The sequence below is a fragment of the Anomaloglossus baeobatrachus genome, chromosome 2, assembly GCF_048569485.1.
Source record: "Anomaloglossus baeobatrachus isolate aAnoBae1 chromosome 2, aAnoBae1.hap1, whole genome shotgun sequence".
NCBI lineage: Eukaryota > Metazoa > Chordata > Amphibia > Anura > Aromobatidae > Anomaloglossus > Anomaloglossus baeobatrachus.
In genome coordinates, this window is record NC_134354.1 from 147915163 (window position 1) to 147932681 (window position 17519).

General features: G+C 41.1%; 1 protein-coding gene across 1 annotated transcript in view; it reads left to right on the forward strand.

The window, feature by feature from the left end:
* The window catches only part of SH3KBP1 (SH3 domain containing kinase binding protein 1), a 547421-nt gene that overhangs the window by 320543 nt on the left and 209359 nt on the right, over positions 1 to 17519 (forward strand). The window lies entirely within an intron of this gene.

The window sequence follows — 17519 nt, forward strand, 5'->3', positions numbered from 1 at the left end:
TATCACTGTGACTGTGAAGAGCCATGATAGTGATCCCAAATACAGGTGATCTACATGATCCTTTTACAGCAGCATTCCAGCATTCTAGGCCCTGAAACTTGAGAATACCAGCAAGACGTAAAGGTAGCTCCAGTCTTTCATCTTTTTGAGGCTTCATTTATGAGCAGGAGAGATTTATTTTTTATGGGACAGTGAACACTTTACTTGTATTCTGTTAACGGAGATGAAACAGGAGCATAAGACTCTCTGTTCACATGAGCATCAATAGTTTAGATCACAGAATCGGATAAAAATGCTGAATGAAGTAGCATGCTTCACTTATTTGTCTGGAAAAATGAGAGCGATGGATGAAGACCCAGCAAACCCCATCATGATCAGCAGGGTCAGTCAGGCACCTTTTCGGCTCATCATGTTGGGGTTCTCATATTGCCAATATTTTTGTAATTCTGTTCCTATAAGAGATTAGAAATATACATACAGATGAAACCAGAAGTTTACATACATTACCTAAAAAGACACATATGGATGTTTTTCTCACTATCTGACATGAAATCAGAAAAAACCTTTCCCGTTTTAGGTCAATTAGGAACCAAAATTATTTATATCTACCAAATGCCAGAATAATGAGCGAGAGAATATTTTAAGGCATTTTTGTTACTTTCTGCAAAGTTAAACGTTTACATACACTAAAGGCCGCTTTACACGCTGCAATATCGTGACCGATATCGCTAGCGTGCGTACCCCCCGCCCCCATTGGTTGTGCGACACGGGCAAATCGCTGCCCGTGGCGCACAACATTGCACGGAACCGTCACACTACTTACCTGCCTAGCGTCGTCGCTGTGACCGGAGAACTGCCTCCTTTCTAAGGGGGCGGTTCGTTCAGCGTCACAGCGACGTCACAGCAGCATCACCGAACCGCCGCCCAATAGAAGCGGAGGGGCAGAGATGAGCGGGACGTAACATCCCGTCCACCTCCTTCCTTCCTCATTGCGGCCGGCCACAGGTAAGGTGAGGTTCCTCTTTCCTGCGGTGTCACACATAGCGATGTGTGCTGCCGCAGGAGCGACGAACTACTTCATACACCGAGCAGCAGTGATATTCGAGAATAGGGGGGCATGTCACCGATGAGCGATTTTGACCGTTTTTGCGACGATTCAAAATCGCTCATAGGTGTCACACGCAAAGACATCGCTAAAGCGACCAAATGTGCGTCACAAATTCCGTGACCCCAACGAGATCGCTTGAGCGATGTCGCAGCGTGTAAAGCGGCCTTAAGAGTACCATGCCTTTAAACAATATGGTAGAGCCCATATGATGATGTCATGTCTTTGGAAGCTTCTGATAGGTTTATTGGCATCACCTGAGTTAATTAGAGACACACCTGTGGATGTATTTTAATACACACCTGAAACACACGGCTTCTTTGAGTAGCATCATGGGAAAGACAAAAGAAATCCTCCAAGATCTCAGGACCTTAATTTTTGGAGACATGTCTGACAAAGCTAAAATTGAACTGTTTGGCCATAATGACCATAGTTACGTTATGGACGAAAAAGGGAGTAGCTTTGAAGCCTAAGGATATGTGCGCACGTTGCGTTTTATCCTGCGTTTTGGTTGCGTTTAAAACTGCAGTGTGTCATTTTCAAAATGCATGCGTTGTACTTCCCCAGCAAAGACTATGAGAAGTTAGCAAATTCCATGCTCACCTTGCTTTTTGAAACGCAGGGTTTTAGATGCCAAATATTTGACAAAATCAATGCCTTTAAGCATGCATGCCTTCAAGCAGCATGTCACTTCATTTGTGCATTTTAGTTGCATTTTCCACCCATTGAAATCAATGAGGTGTGTCAAAACGCAACCAAAATGTTTAGCTGTGCGCTTGCACTGCATTTTTGTTGCGTTCTGCATGCTTTTTCGACAAACAAAACGCAGGTCTTTTGGTCTCTCTCTCTGTTCGTGTCGGTCTCTCTCTGTTGATATCGGTCTCTCTCTCTGTCTGTCGGTCGGTCTCTCTCTGTCGGTTGGCCGGTCGTTCTCTGTCGGTATCTCTCTCTCTCTTTCATACTCACCGATCACGGCGTGGCGCTGCACAACTGTCAGAAAGCTCCAGCAGCTTCTCCAGCTTTTGAAAATGCCAGCCACTCATTATTCCATCTCGTATTCACTGCTTCCCCCGCCCATCGGCGCCTATGATTGGTTGCATTCAGACGAGCCTTCACACTGAGTGACAGCTGTCTCACTGCAACCAATCACAGGCACTGGTGGGTGGGTCTATATCGTGCAGTAAAATAAATAAAAAATAATTTAAAAAAAAATGGTGTGCGGTCCCCGCAATTTTGATACCAGCCAAAGTAAAGCCACACGACTGAAGACTGGTATTCTCATGATGGGGAGCCCCACGTTATGGGGTGCCCCTAGCCCTATAAATATCAGCCAGCAGCCGCCCGGAATTGCCGCATCCTTTAGATGCGACAGTCCTGGGACTCTACCCGACTCATCCCGAATTGCCCTGGTGCGGTGGCAATCGGGGTAATAAGGAGTTAATGGCAGCTCATAGCTGCTACTAAGTCCTAGGTTAACCCCTTAACGACCCATGACGTACTGGGTACGTCATGGATCGTGTGCCGGTAAGCCCCGCCCCCTGTCGCCGGCAGGCGGCGGCAATCCGCGCACATATCAGCTGTTATCAACAGCTGACATGTGTGCCTGCTAGCCGCGGGTGGAATCGCTTCCACCAGCGGCCATTAACCCCTTACATTTTGCTGCCAAAATCTTGGCAGCGATATGTATATGGGCGCCGCCATGACAGTCACTTACCCCGCCCCCACCGGAAGTCACATGACATGATCACGTGACTTTCGGCGGTTGCCATGGTAGCACAGGGTCATGTGATGACGCCTGTAGCTAACATGACTCACTTCCTCTCAATGCCGGAATACAGCCGGCATTGAAAGTGAAGCAGCAAATCTGCAGTTCTCAGCTCTGTAGCTGAGATCTGCAGATAGTGCAGAGCGATCTGATTGCTGATCGCTATAGCCCCCTAGCGGGACTAGTAAAATAAAAAAAAAACTAAAAAAAAAGTTTTAAAAAATTAAAAAAAATAAAAAAACCTAAAAGTTCAAATCACCCCCCTTTCACCCCATTGAAAATTAAAGGGTTAAAAAAATAAAAAATACACACATATTTGGTATCGCCACGTTCAGAAATGCCCGATCTATCAAAATATAAAACCAATGAATCTGATCAGTAAACGGCGTAGCGGCAAAAAAATTCCAAACGCCAAAATTACGTTTTTTGGTCACCGCAAATTTTGCGCAAAATGCAATAACAGGCGATCAAAACGTAGCATCTGCGCAAAAATGGTACCGTTAAAAATGTCAGATCGAGACGCAAAAAATAAGCCATCACTGAGCCTCAGATCCTGAAAAATGAGAACGCTACGGGTTTTGGAAAATGGCGCAAAACGTGCGCCACGGTTTTTGGACAAGCTTGTGAACTTTTTTTAACCCCTTAGATACAAGTAAACCTATACATGTTTGGTGTCTACAAACTCGCACCAACCTGAGGCATCACATACATACCTCAGTTTTACCATATAGTGAACACAGTGAATAAAATATCCCAAAAGCTATTGTACGATCACACTTTTTTTGCAATTTTTCCGCACTTGGAATTTTTTTGCCGTTTTCCAGTACACTATATGGTAAAACTTATGGTTTCATTTAAAAGTACAACTCGTCCCGCAAAAAACAAGCCCTCATATGGCAAGATTGATGGAAAAATAAAAAAGTTACGCCTCTCGGAAGAAGGGGAGCAAAAAACAAAAACGCAAAAACGGAAAGTGCCCGGGGGCTGAAGGGGTTAATCATGGCAAGCGTCTATGAGATACTCCCCATGATTAATCTGTAAATTAAAGAATATAAACACATACACCCAAAAAATCCTTTCTTTGGAATAAAAGACAAAAAAAACACTCTTTCACCACTTTATTAATCCCCAAACAGCCCTCCAGGTCCGACGTAATCCAGACGAGGTTCCACAACGCTTTTAGTTCTGCTACATCGGAAGCTGACAGCGAGTGGCCACAGACCACGATCGCTCGCTGTGAGCTCCATGCAGCAACTGAAGTGAGTCGCGCTGTCAGCAATGACGTCACTCAGGTTACCCGCGGCCATCGCTGGATCCACCAACTGTGACAGCAAATTGCCCGAGTGACTGAAGTGATCAGCGGTGCCCTCATTCAACCAATCACAGGTGGACTCCAGCTGGCCGCAGGTAACCTGAGTGACGGCACCGCTGATCACGTGGCTCACTTCAGTCACTCAGGGGATTTACGGTCACCGGCAAGTCCTTCACCGGTGACCGCAAATCAGGCCCCAGCACACAGACAGAGCCGCGCGATGACATTAAAGTTGGGTGAAGTTCATCCGAGTTCATTCTGATCGTGCGGCTCTGTTTAGCAGCCAGCCATGCTCTATCGGGATGTAGCAGAGCCAAGTGGGACCGCACTGTCATAAATGCATCCAAATTGCATTCAGAGCGTATTCAAAATGCATCCAAAATGCATGCGTTTTGGATGCATTTTTTTGTCAAGCGCGGTGTTTACAGTTGTCCAGTCTGCCAGAGGGTGCATTTTTTTCTGCACTTGACAGAATGCAGCGTGTGCACATACCCTAAGAACACCATCCCAACTGAGAAACACGGGGGTGACAGCATCATGGTGGGGGGTTGTTTTACTGCAGGAGGGACTGGTGGACTTCACAAAATAGATGGCATCATGAGGAAAGAAGATTTTGTGGCAATACTGAAGCAACATCTCAAGACATCAGCCAGGAACTTAAGGCTTTCGAAGAAATGAGTCATCCAAATGGACAATGACCCGAAGCATACTGCCAAACTGGTTACAAAGTGGCTTAAGAATAGCAAAGTCAATGTTAGTGAGAAAAACATGAGGATGTGTATTTTTATATTATGTGTGTAACCTTCTGGTTTCAACTGTATGAAGTCTGCAGTGTTAGGAAACTCACATGGTGGATGAGGGGTCACAGATTTATCTTTGGGGTCCTAGAGCCACAAGTTCCCGCTTTGAAACAAGAATATCTCCCATCCGAATATCACTCACAAAGCAATGATCAGTAACATAAATGCTTGTATTTACTGGGTAAGACAAATGATTTGTTGTATATTTGGAGAATATGGCGGATTTGTTTTTTTAAACTATATAGTAGATACTATATATTTCCATGCAATACAATTATTTCCATGTTTGCTCTACTTAGTGGTTTAAGGTACAGCCAAAATCTCTGGGAACTGTACAAATCAATTTATTTTCCACTTTCCAGTGGATAATTGTTGTTCACCTTCTTCACCCTTTTTTTCTGGTCTGCATTTAAGTGATCTCATTGTGACCTTAACAGAACCATCTGTCATACAGAGTGATTTACGGGCCCATTATCTGGGGAACTGGGATCAATAGAAGAGGAGAATAATTGACATTGTGTACCCTATAGTTGTATTGATATTGTCTCTAATAAGCCTTATGGATTTTTAAGTCATGGTAAAGAACCACATTTTATTTTTCTTATTCAACCTTTTCTTTTCTTATTTGTTTATTTCTTGTTTTAATGTATTTTTATGTTGTTATTATTATTATTATTGACTTGTGCTAAAATAACACAAATATATTGTACTTCTTCCATATCGCCATTTTACTTCAGATTCACATGTCACATTTTCTAGGCTAATTTAATCCCTTAGAGCAAATGGATGTAGCAGTACTGAGGTTCGTATTTATAGAAGAGGCTCAGGAGCTGTCCCGCTCCTCAGACTGCAGATACCGGTTGGTTGTATCACATGCCCAACATACTGTATGTCTCTAACTTCAGCGACCAGTAGAAGTTATGCCAAAATCTTGTGCCAATGGGTTAGGGCCTGCTGAAAGCCCCTGTAGCTGTCATTGTGGTACTCCCATGAAATTATGCCACAGGCTGTGCTTCATAAGAGACCATGATCTACGCTATATACTACAATACTATGGTAGGACAGTATGTAGAAGAAACAATGCAAGAATTGTATGTTCAAGTTCCCTAAGGAAACCATAGAAATTAATGTAAATAATTAAAAAAGATGTAAAAAATGGAGCTAACACACCAAGCAAAATGGGAAAAAAAAACCCACTGTTATTTATTAGCTCAAAGTGGCTGTGGCAATGTTTCATTTCTAAGGTATGAACCTTTCTCAAGCGGTGATAGGATACAAATGCCATATATTTAAGGGCAAAGTGAGTAGGGAAGTTACAACCTTATAAGAAAAATACATAAAATCCACATACAAGGTGAATATACATATAGATGTCCATGTGCATATACAGTCATGTCCGAAAGTGTTGGCACCCTTAAAATTGTTCCAAAAAATGAAGTATTACTCGCAGAAAATTATTACAATTGCACATTTACTGTCTTTTTTTATTGGAACAGCACAAAAAAAAACCTGAGAAAAAAAGTCAAATTACATAATTTTACACAAAATTGTTGGCACATTTCCAAAATTGTGGGTAAACATTTTTGTTTCAATAATGTGGTGCTCGTTCAAATTCACCTATTGGCAAGCAACATGTGTGGGCAATATGAAAATCCCACCTGAAACCTAGATAAAAGGGGAGACCTGTTTGTATGTTCCACACTAAGCATTGAGAACAGAAAGAGGAGAAGAGAACTGTCTGAGGACTTTAGAACCAAAATTGTTGAAAAATATTAACAATTTCAAGGTTAGAAGTCCATCATCAGAAAGCTTGATGTTCCTTTATCCACGATGCTCAAGATAATCAAGAAGTTTACAACTCACAGCACTGTAGTTAATCTCCCTGATGTGGAAGGCAGAGAAAATTTGATGAGAGGTTGCAACGCAGGATAGTTCGGATGGTGGGTAAGAAACAGCCCCAATCAAGTTCCAAAGAAATTCAAGCTGTTCTGCAGGTCAGTGTGCATCAGTGTCAGCGAGAACTATCTGTCTACATTGGCATGAAATGAAACGCTATGGCAGGAGACCCAAGAGGAAACCATTGCAGACATAGAGGCATAAAAAAGCTAGAATGCTGTTTGCCAAAATGTATTTGAGTAAGCCAAAATCCGTCTTTTGGACGGATGAGACCAAGATAGAGCTTTTTGGTAAAGCACATCATTCTACTGTTTACCAATAACAGAATGAGGCCTACAAAGCAGAGAACACTGTACCTGCGGTAAAATATGGTGGATTTTCAAAATATTTTCGGGTTGCTTTGCTGCCTCTGGAACTGGGTACCTTGACTGTGTGCAATGCACCATGAAATCTAAAGATAATCAAAGGATATAGTGCTCAGTGTCAGAAAGCTGGGTTTGTGTCCTAGGTCGTGTGTCTTCCACAGAACAATGACCTCAAACATACTTCAAGAAGCACCCAGAAAAGGATTGAAACAAAGTGCTGGAGAGTTCTGAAGTGGCAGCAATGAGTATGGATCTAAATCCCATTGAACTCCTGTGGAGAGAACTTAATATTTCTTTTGGAAGAGGGCACCCTTCATATATGAGAGAACTGGAGCAGTTTGCAAGAGAAGTGCTCCAAAATCCCAGTTGAGGTGTAAGAAGCTTGTTGATGGTTATAGTAAGTGATTGACTGCAGTTATTTATTCCAGAATGTTCAATTAAATATTAAGTAGAGGGTGTCAGCAATTTTCTCCTGACAATTTTTTTTTGTTTAATTATGTCTAGTTTGCCTTTTTTTCCTCAGTTTTTTTTTTGTTGTTCCAATACTCATCAAGTAAATATACATGTGTATAACAAAATGTGTAATTGCAATAATTTTGTTTGAGAAATTCTTCATTTTATAGAGATCACGGGGGAAGACTATTCTCCTTACGGAGACCTGACAAACCAGTCTGGATGTCAGTGGTGAGGGGACTTATAGCTGCAAAGCCCCTCTCGGAATTATTCAAACTGTCTCTCCAGGAAAGTAGACAAACTCTAGCGTCACCTATTGGAAGTAGCAATTCTAAAAGTCACAAGTGGCCTAGAAACAAGCCTTTTCATATGACCTAGGATATATGCCAGATCAGAATCCCAATTTGCAAATTTGACCGGTGACGTCAATAGTCACTGTGCATGTGTGAAATCACAATGCCCACCTGCCTTTTGTTCTGACGTGCAATAAGTTAATTAGAATGCTTAATACGGTGGTTTTTCTTATACAGATGTTCCTGTGATCTATAGGGTAAGTCACCTGAGCTATACATAATTATTGTGATTTTTTTTTCACCTGGTATTTACCTACATAATTTGCAAATTGGGATTCTGATCTGGCATATATCCTAGGTCATATGAAAAGGCTTGTTAAAAGGCCACTTGTGACTTTTAGAATTGCTACTTCCAATAGGTGGCGCTAGAGTTTGTCTCCTTTCCTGGAGAGACAAGTTGAATCATTTTATAGAACAATTTCATGGGTGCCAACTCTTTCGGCCATGACTATACATTAAAAAGACCTGTAAGTGACTGTATTATAGTATCACAGTGAGATTACCAAGAAACCATACAAAAAGCCATAAAATATAAATTTTATTAGATTAAAAGTAAAAACAAGGTATAGACAAAGTGATTGATAAAACACCAACATGAACAGCAGGGGGTGAGGGTGAGTAAGACAAGTATGCCAATACAACGCTATGTATAGCACTGCTTTATACTGTCAAAGGGTTAAACTATAATAGAGCAAATATATGCATAAGCAGGCAAGATCATCAGTAGCAGAGGATGTTAGTAAAAGTCAGGATTATACCATCGTATCAGATCCATAGCAAGTTGTACAAAAAATTACCTAATGGCATCTCCTCCTGCTGGTGCTGGCGTCCATCCTCTATCTTTTGTAATACTAATTGGGTTATTTTGTTCCGGTGTATTTGGCATCCTTAGTCATTTATAGTATCACAGTGTACAGAAAAAGTACAATACTGCTTAATTATGTAGGTAAATACCAGGTGAAAAAAAAAATCACAATAATTATGTATAGCTCAGGTGACTTACCCTATAGATCACAGGAACATCTGTATAACAAAAACCACCGTATTAAGCATTCTAATTAACTTATTGCACAAGTCAGAACAAAAGGCAGGTGGGCATTGTGATTTTACACATGCACAGTGACTATTGACCTCACCGGTGCCATCATGGCAAACGTTAGTGAGTGCTGCGCACATGTCCGCACTCGTTCAATAGAGGGATTTCAAACCATATCACAGTTTGCAAAGCAAATATAGCGGCGGCCTTTATAGTATGTTTTTCTCTGAAGCGCCGCAGCATTTCACAATTAAATTGCTGAAATCATGCAGACAGTGTCTGATACATGCTGCTTGTAGATCGGGCATATGTATCCGCTGCCAGGTTGTGTTTCCTATATGGTGGCACTTGATGAATATCTGTGTTCACCCAGCTAAGTAATTATTTAGCACTAAATTCTAACTTAGTACTTAAAGTAAAAATGTGATATGTTCCTTCAATAAAAAGTAGAAAAAACAGTAGAAAAGAGTTTAAAAAGTTACTTTCATAAAACCACAAAACATTGACTTTCGCTCATTTATTCATGAAGTTCCTCTATCAAGGTGATTTGACGTAGGAGTGCGGTATGTGAAAATAGGTTGGGGAATTCATGGACAGCTGGCATATTACGAAGCTTCAGAAATGATTCACCTTTTTCTGCATCTCATCACTTTATAAATGTAAGTCATTTACTGAATAAGTCATGTTACAGAAACCTGCCAACCAGACCTGCATTCAGAACAACAGCAAGAAACCCCCTCTATGTGCAAACCATTAGAGTCGTGAATATTTTGTCCGTACTGTGAGATAGTGCCAGGTTTAGAGCTCGGAGGTTGCTAAACTTCTCCGAGATTCCTCTTATTTGCATAACAATCTCTGGGAAATACCGGTATATCTTTTTCAGGAAAAGGATAAGGAATCCAAAAAAGCTGAATGTCCATACTAAGGTATAGTTTGCTAAGGGCTTTGGTAATTCCTTTTTTCCAGCCAGTTGGGGTTGCCGGACACTCCTTCCTTTCCAGCCCCGGTGCTGGGCTGATTCATTACTGGGGTTAGATAGGTTTACACTTTGTACATTTTAGTTGGAGGACAACTATTTGAGGTGTCTGTCCACGAGACCCTGTTCTTAGTGGCTTCCCGTCTCCAGATGGTGCTCTTGGTGTGAGTAACAACACACGCCCTTTGGTTTTTTTTCGGTGGTTGGTAGTAGGTCACCTGTATAGTCAATGATGTTTGATTAGTGCTCACCCGGACAGGGGTCAATTTGTGTTTTGTTCCTGGATCTAAGAGCTTTATACTTATTTTGTACACTAGTAATAAAGAACAGGAGAAGCCTCAGGTTTACTGACCTTCTGTCTCCCTGTCTCTGACTGCATTAATAAAGAAAGATATATGTGGGCACAGCCTAATAATGAAAATGCACATCCAATAATTAACCTGTGGTAAGGGGGTGCTATGCAGAGTCCATTACAGAAGAAATCAATGACAAATGGTGCATGGTGAACACATGCTGCACACCCACATCAATTGAAAAATGTATAACTTTATTGACAAATAAGGCAATGCAAAACACACTGCCTATTAAAATAATTTCAAAACAAGAAGACTACATGAAGGAAAACTATCCTGGGGAAAAAGAGGTAAGTGAAAAATATGAGGCAAATACAAAATATGATGAGTACCCACTATAGTCCACACTACAGTCACCAGGTCTGGTGAGAGAAATCAAGCAGATAAGGATTGACAAAAATAAGCTATATAGTTAAAAAAAAAAGTCAACAAGTGCCTAAGTGCACCTACATGCCTCATATTTTAATCTTACCTCTTTGTCCCTAGGATATTATTCCATGACGGGGTCTTTTTGTTTTTAAATGATTTTAATAGTCACTGTGTTTTGCGTTGTGTTATTTATTTGTCCATAAAGTCTGACTGCACTGATCTTATTTTGTCCATCACTCTACAACTAATGTTCCACAGTACCTTGTATAATTTATTAATTACTCTAAAATGTGAAGTGAATGAATGCTAAAACTGTTTCCAGCACTTTTCAACTTGTGAGACTTTGATGGTAGGTTGTGGCCTATTTGTTGGTGAGGCACTGCTAGGTGGTGGTTTTCCATGCAATTGGCATATACTGGTTTAAGGCTCTTGCAAACAACTATATTTTCAATCAGAGTGCGATCCAACAAAATATTGGATCACACTGGGACCAATGTTACCTAATGAGACATCATGTATGATTTGCCTTCGTAAAATTAGATCACTATTGGCTATTCAAGTTTATGGGTCCAATAATGCCCTGCACATGAGGTAAGAGATATGGCTATATCAGGAGAACTATACTACATTTCTATTGGAGGTATTTAATAATATTATTACTGTTACACCTGCTACCTATTGGGATAGGATCTTGCAGATAGGAATACCCCTTTAAGTCTCAGGAAAAAAACAAAACACAACTAAATAATGGCATTTAAGTGAAGCACCATTATTTAATGCTTTCCTTTTCTGGAGCAAAAAAAAAAGCAAACAGCAATTTCTTACTCTGAAACATAAGAATGAGTACAACTTCACATAAAGATCAGATTTATACATCATTCAGAGTCTATGACATGTGGATGCAAACATTTGAGAACTTGGCTATTATCGTTTTTAGGCGCCATGTCCACACTGTGTTTTTTGCCGCATTTTAGTTCAGTTTTTGGCCACAAAACTGCATGTCTCCAGTTGAGTCTGTGATAAATCAGATCTGCTGTGCGCATGTTGCTTTTTTTCTGTCTGCAGTTTTTGTTATAAAAAAAAACTGCTGCCTCTCAATTCTTTGTGCGTTTTTTAGCCCTTCTAGCCATTGATTTCACAAAAAAAATGCATGGAAAAAAATGCTGTAAAAACTCGTGCATTTTTTGTTGCGGTTTTTTTTCTGCCAGAAGGTGCAGTTTTGTTGTTAACAAATAAACTGCAGAGTGCGGACATAACCTTAAGGTTGAAAGTAGACTAAAGGGTACTTTACATGCTGCGACATCGCTAGCGATCTCGTTAGCGATGTAAAATTCTAGATCGCAAGTGCGATCTTTTGAGATCGCACATGCGTAAAATGACCTATCTGCGACCTCAAAAGATCGCACTTGCGATCTAGAATTTCACATCGCTAATGAGATCGCTAGCGATGTCGCAGTGTGTAAAGTACCCTTTAGGCTATGTGCGCACGTGTGCGTATTACATGCAGTTACGCTGCGTTCTGCACCGCAGCGTAACTGTATGCGTCCTGCGTCACCTGCACAGTCTATGGAGATTGTGCAGGAGCCGTGCGCACGTGGCGTATTAGAAAGCAGCGATTTGGCTGCTGCCCGGGATCGCTGGTAAGTCGTTGTGTGTGACTGGGCCTTAACATATGCCAAGGCCAGATAGCAGACAGGGGAGGGGAATAGATGGTAAAACCCGATCCACATATTAGATATTTGACAGCTGCTGCCGATCAAAAAGACCGATCAAAAAAACCTTGTACACTGATGTCAGACTTACTGGACAGTAGTTGCCTGGATCCACCCTTTTATCTTTATTAAATATCAGTACCACGTCAGCAATTCTCGAATCCTGAGATATCAAACCTGTAAAAAGAGAGTCTAAGAAGATAAGATACAGCGGTCTGTCAATTACTGAGCTCAATTCCCTCAATATCCGTGGATGAATGCCACCTGGCCCAGGGGATTTGTCAATGTTTAATTTACCCAGACACAGGTGTACTTCTTCTTGTGTTAAATTAGTTAGGCCATCTGCGCACGTTGCGTAGTGTCCATGCTGAAAAATCTGCAGCGATTTGGCAGTGCATGTATGCTTCAAATCGATGCATAATAGATGCAGTGTGTCTGCAGAATAGATGCCGATTTCATGCGCTCTGGATGCTGCCTCTCCCATAGACAGAGTGGGAGCAGCATCCAAAGCGCACAAAATAGGTGACAAGTTACTTTTTTGAGCGCAGCGATTTGGATAAAAATTTCAGCATGCAAATCGCTGCACTCTCAAATGCAACTTATGGTTGGATGATGCACAATCTTCATAGATTGTGCTGGGGACGCAGGACACATGCGTTTACGTTGCAGTGCAATATGCAGCGTAAACGCATGAAATTATGCAACGTGCGCACATACACATATATCGGGGGGATTTGATTTTTGCCTTGCTAAATGTTTCCTGGAACAGTCAGTTCCTTGGTGAAGTGCCTGTTTAATATCTCAACCTTTTCCTTTGTCCTTTATAATTATCCTGTTATAATATTTTATGGGGCCGGTACCATCCTTTTTTTCCTTTTGGTATTGACGTATTTGTAAAAAAAAATTGGAGTTTATTTTAATATCTTTGGTGATTTCCATTTCAGTAGCTAAGTTTGCTAGTTTGATTTCTTTTTTACATTTCCTACTAAGAATTTTATACGCCTGAAATGCTATTTCTGTATTCTCAACCTTCAAGATTTTGAACGCCTTTTGTTTTTGTTTTAGTATACTTTGTACTGTCTTTTTTATCCATGGTGGTTTCTTGCTATTCCTGGACATGTTAGTACCGGAGAGTATAAGTTTTTTCTTACAGGACTCTAGCAGTATATCCTTAAACTTTCCCCATTTATGTTCGGTATCCCCAGTTACCATGACATTGTCCCTATCTACACAATTAAACTCTTTCCCTAATTTGTTGAAATCAGCTTTCCTAAAATTCCAGGTTTCAGCATTTCCCCTTTCAAATGTTTTATTCAATATTACATTGATACTTACATATCATGGCCACTGCTGCCCAAGTGCTCCCGGTCCTGTAGATCTGAAATTGTATCCGGTCTATTTGACAGGACCAGATCTAGCAAATTATCTCCCCTTGTCGGTTCATCTACCATCTGAGAGAGGAAATTGTCATGAATTGTAGATAAGAACTTACAGCTTTTAGCACAACTAAAATATCACTATTGTAATAAGCTTTGTTACATCTGCATATTGAGTAATTATATCTTGAAAGCAGAAAGGGAGGGCATGATATGATGGTTTTAATATTCACATTGTGATGAATAATCATCATTACATAGTAGATGCGCTATTATAAATGTACACAAAGCATTGTCATTGTAAGTTATGCAACTCTTTCATGTACTTTGCTACGACTTGCATTTTTTCACAGGAACTCTGCTTTCCACCATTGCACTTAAACTTGAATTACTTACATTCAGAAGCTGAAAATGTACAATGTATGAATGTAAGTAGCTGTCTAGGTTGAGGAAAAGATAAATTTGTGCTCTTCCTAAAAATTCTTAAAGAGGTGATTTATTTGTTAGCATTATTGGCCACATCGCTATAAGGTTCAGAAAAAAGGCTTTTCTCAAATACCTTGTTTTGGCAATTCTGCCTCTGAGTGGTGCTATTGCGGTCCGCACATCCCCATGAAGTGAACCCCGGGCTCTGTGACCTCTGAAATTCGGTGATGTACTGTCAACTTTCAGTTGACCCGACATCACCGAGGCCGGACCCAGTCTCCATGAGTGACTGGGCTGTGGACAGAGTTTGCCTGCACATCACAGCCCAGCATTGCTCCTGCTTGCAGCGCTCTGCAACGAAGCAGAGAGCACATGAGATGCTGGACTGTGACAAGCAGTGAAACACCGCCCACAGCCAAGTCACTACCGGAGACTGGGGCCCGCTCCGGTGATATCAACTGGAAGTTGACATGACATCACTGGATTTCAGAGGTCACAGAGCCCAGGGGTCATGTGATGGGTGTGAGCAGACCGCAATGGCACCACTCACAGGCACTGTTGCCAACAAAATGTATTTGAGAAAAGTCTTGCTTCAGAATGTTATATTGATGTGGCCAGTAATGCTAAGTAGTGAACCACCCCTTTAATGGGAATCTATTAGCGTGTTTGTAATTTGAGAGCAACATGATGTAGGGGCTGAGACCCCGATTCCAGTGATGTTTCACTTGCTGGTCTGCTTGCTGTCTTATTGATACAATCCCCTTATCCTCTGCTGCAAATCGAGCAGTGCCCAGAATGCTGAGCTCTGTATAACCCCACCCACATCACTGATTGGCAGCTTTCCCTCAATGTAAATGGAAACCTGCCATGTGGGCAGCGTTATATAGAGCAGGTGACTAGGAGTCAAGAGACATCCAATCCTGCAATGATAATCTCCTGCTGATAAAATACAGATTTTATTGAAACAGCAATACACACAGTCCAGTAAACGGCACTTCCCTGGAATTAGGGTCTCAGCCTCTACATTATCCTGCTCTTAGATTACATAGCAAAAACATGTTGACAGATTCCCCTGTACAAATTTACCCATCATGACATTAATGTAATCACAGTATCAGCCAGATATGTTTATAATGCGGACATTGTTGCAGTCAAAAACAGAAGTGTCCCCCAGTAAATAGTCACCCTTCTGCCCTACCTCACTAGCAAGGGTGAGAGGGGTCTATAGTGGTAAAGAAAGATTTAAGCACTAAGCTAGACTAGCATATTGTAACAAGCCCTCAAATGTAAACAGCAAATAATAATATTTATTCACTTATGGGGCAGCACGGTGGCTCAGTGGTTAGCAATGGAGTCTTGCAGTGCTGGGGTCCTGGGTTCAAACCCCCCCAAGGACAACATCTGTAAGGAGTTTGTATGTTCTCCCCGTGTTTGCGTGGGTGTTCTCCAGTTTCCTCCCACACTCCAAAGACACACTGATAGGGAATTTAGATTGTGAGCCCCAATGGGGACAGTGTTGCCAATGTATGTAAAGTGCTGTGGAATTAATAGTGCTATCTATATAAGTGAATAAATATTATTATTATTTCTTATATAGTGCCGATACTTCCTGCAGTGCTAACCACTGAGCCACCTATGGTTAGAATGGAGTTTGAAGCTCTAACATTAATAAGTTTGTTTTTTTTTCTATTTACTGAAAGCAATCTGAAAATTGGTAAGAATTAAAATGTAAAGTATATCATCCTAATAGTGTTTCATTATAAAATTATGTTTTATTTTTTATAGACCATACAGCCCATTTATGTGTATTGAATAATTCGTTAGCGCCACAGTGTGAATGATATATGTGAAGGATGTACATCAATGAAATATGCCGGCTTGGAAGCACACACAGCTTACCTACACCTTATACATAGATTTAGGAAAGAAGTCCAGCGCAGTCCTCAAGATGTAGACTTTAAAATCATCAATATTTATTTGTGAAATCCAATAAAATCCATAAAGTGTAAAGCGGTCAGCAAAAAATACAGGGGATACAGATATGGAGACCCCACAGAACTACGCTTTTCGACACATAGTCTTACTCATGTTCCATGTTTAAAGTCTACATCTTGAGGACTGCGCTGGACTTCTTTCCTATATCGCTTAATGGGCTGCCAAGCTTTCCCTGCGCTAGGTCCACAAAGACAGCGGTGAACAGCAACTCGGTGAGCTGAACTTTTTTCTTTATTTCTTATACATAGATTGTGACAGTAACATCATGCTTAAAGCGGTATGTGAAATCCTTCGCAAGCGCTGCGATTTGCATACTTATGGTCACTTGATGACAAGAGTCTCAGCCACTTATCGCAATGTTCTGTTAGGAGATGTGGCTGTGATTCTAATTTGCAGGTAGCCATTAATATGCTAGTCACATACTGGGGGTGGGGGGGTCACATGACAATTGCTTAGTGCTTATTGAAGATTTTATCAGGGGTGGACCACCCCGTCAACAATTGATCCTTTTCCTAGTACACACCAATGAGATTGGACAATGGGGAGTATGTAGTGGTTGTCGTTTAAAACACTTTAAAGAGTGTGTAGTTTTGCTCATGTTGAGTATTTTCTCCTTGCAGATTTGGTGCAGAAATAAATCTGCAGCATGTCCATTCTTTCAGCGTTTTTGCTACAGATTTCACCCATTCTAATGTATAGGAAAATCTGCACCAAAAACGCATCTGAGAAATTCACCGAAAATGAGCAATTATGCCACTGCTTTTTCCCTGCTTAGAAATGCAGGAATGGTGCAAAAAAATCTGTACCAAATTCTAATACATGTTCATATCCTCTAATAGAGCAGGTCATATTTCCACACATTGTAGTCTACCTGATAGATCACTAAAAAGCTTTTCCACTACTAATGTGACCCCCCTTTCATTTGTCCTAACTTTTTCTAATTAACACTTTCCTAATATACTTCTGCTACCTACCCTTCTCCTGTAAGCTGATCTCTGCGGCGCTTACTGTATATTTCTATGTTGATGTTTTAGCTTTCATCCTTCTGGTCTCGGACAAACTGAGCAGGACACGTCACTGGTGGGGATGGGCCTTCCTCTCTGTGAGTGACCGCAGTCTGGGCACGCATGCCCAGATCATACCTCACTCTCCTCTCACCCTGCTTTAATGTGACAAGTGCTGTGATGTGTAGTATATCACATTGCATGATCTGCACATCGCAGCACT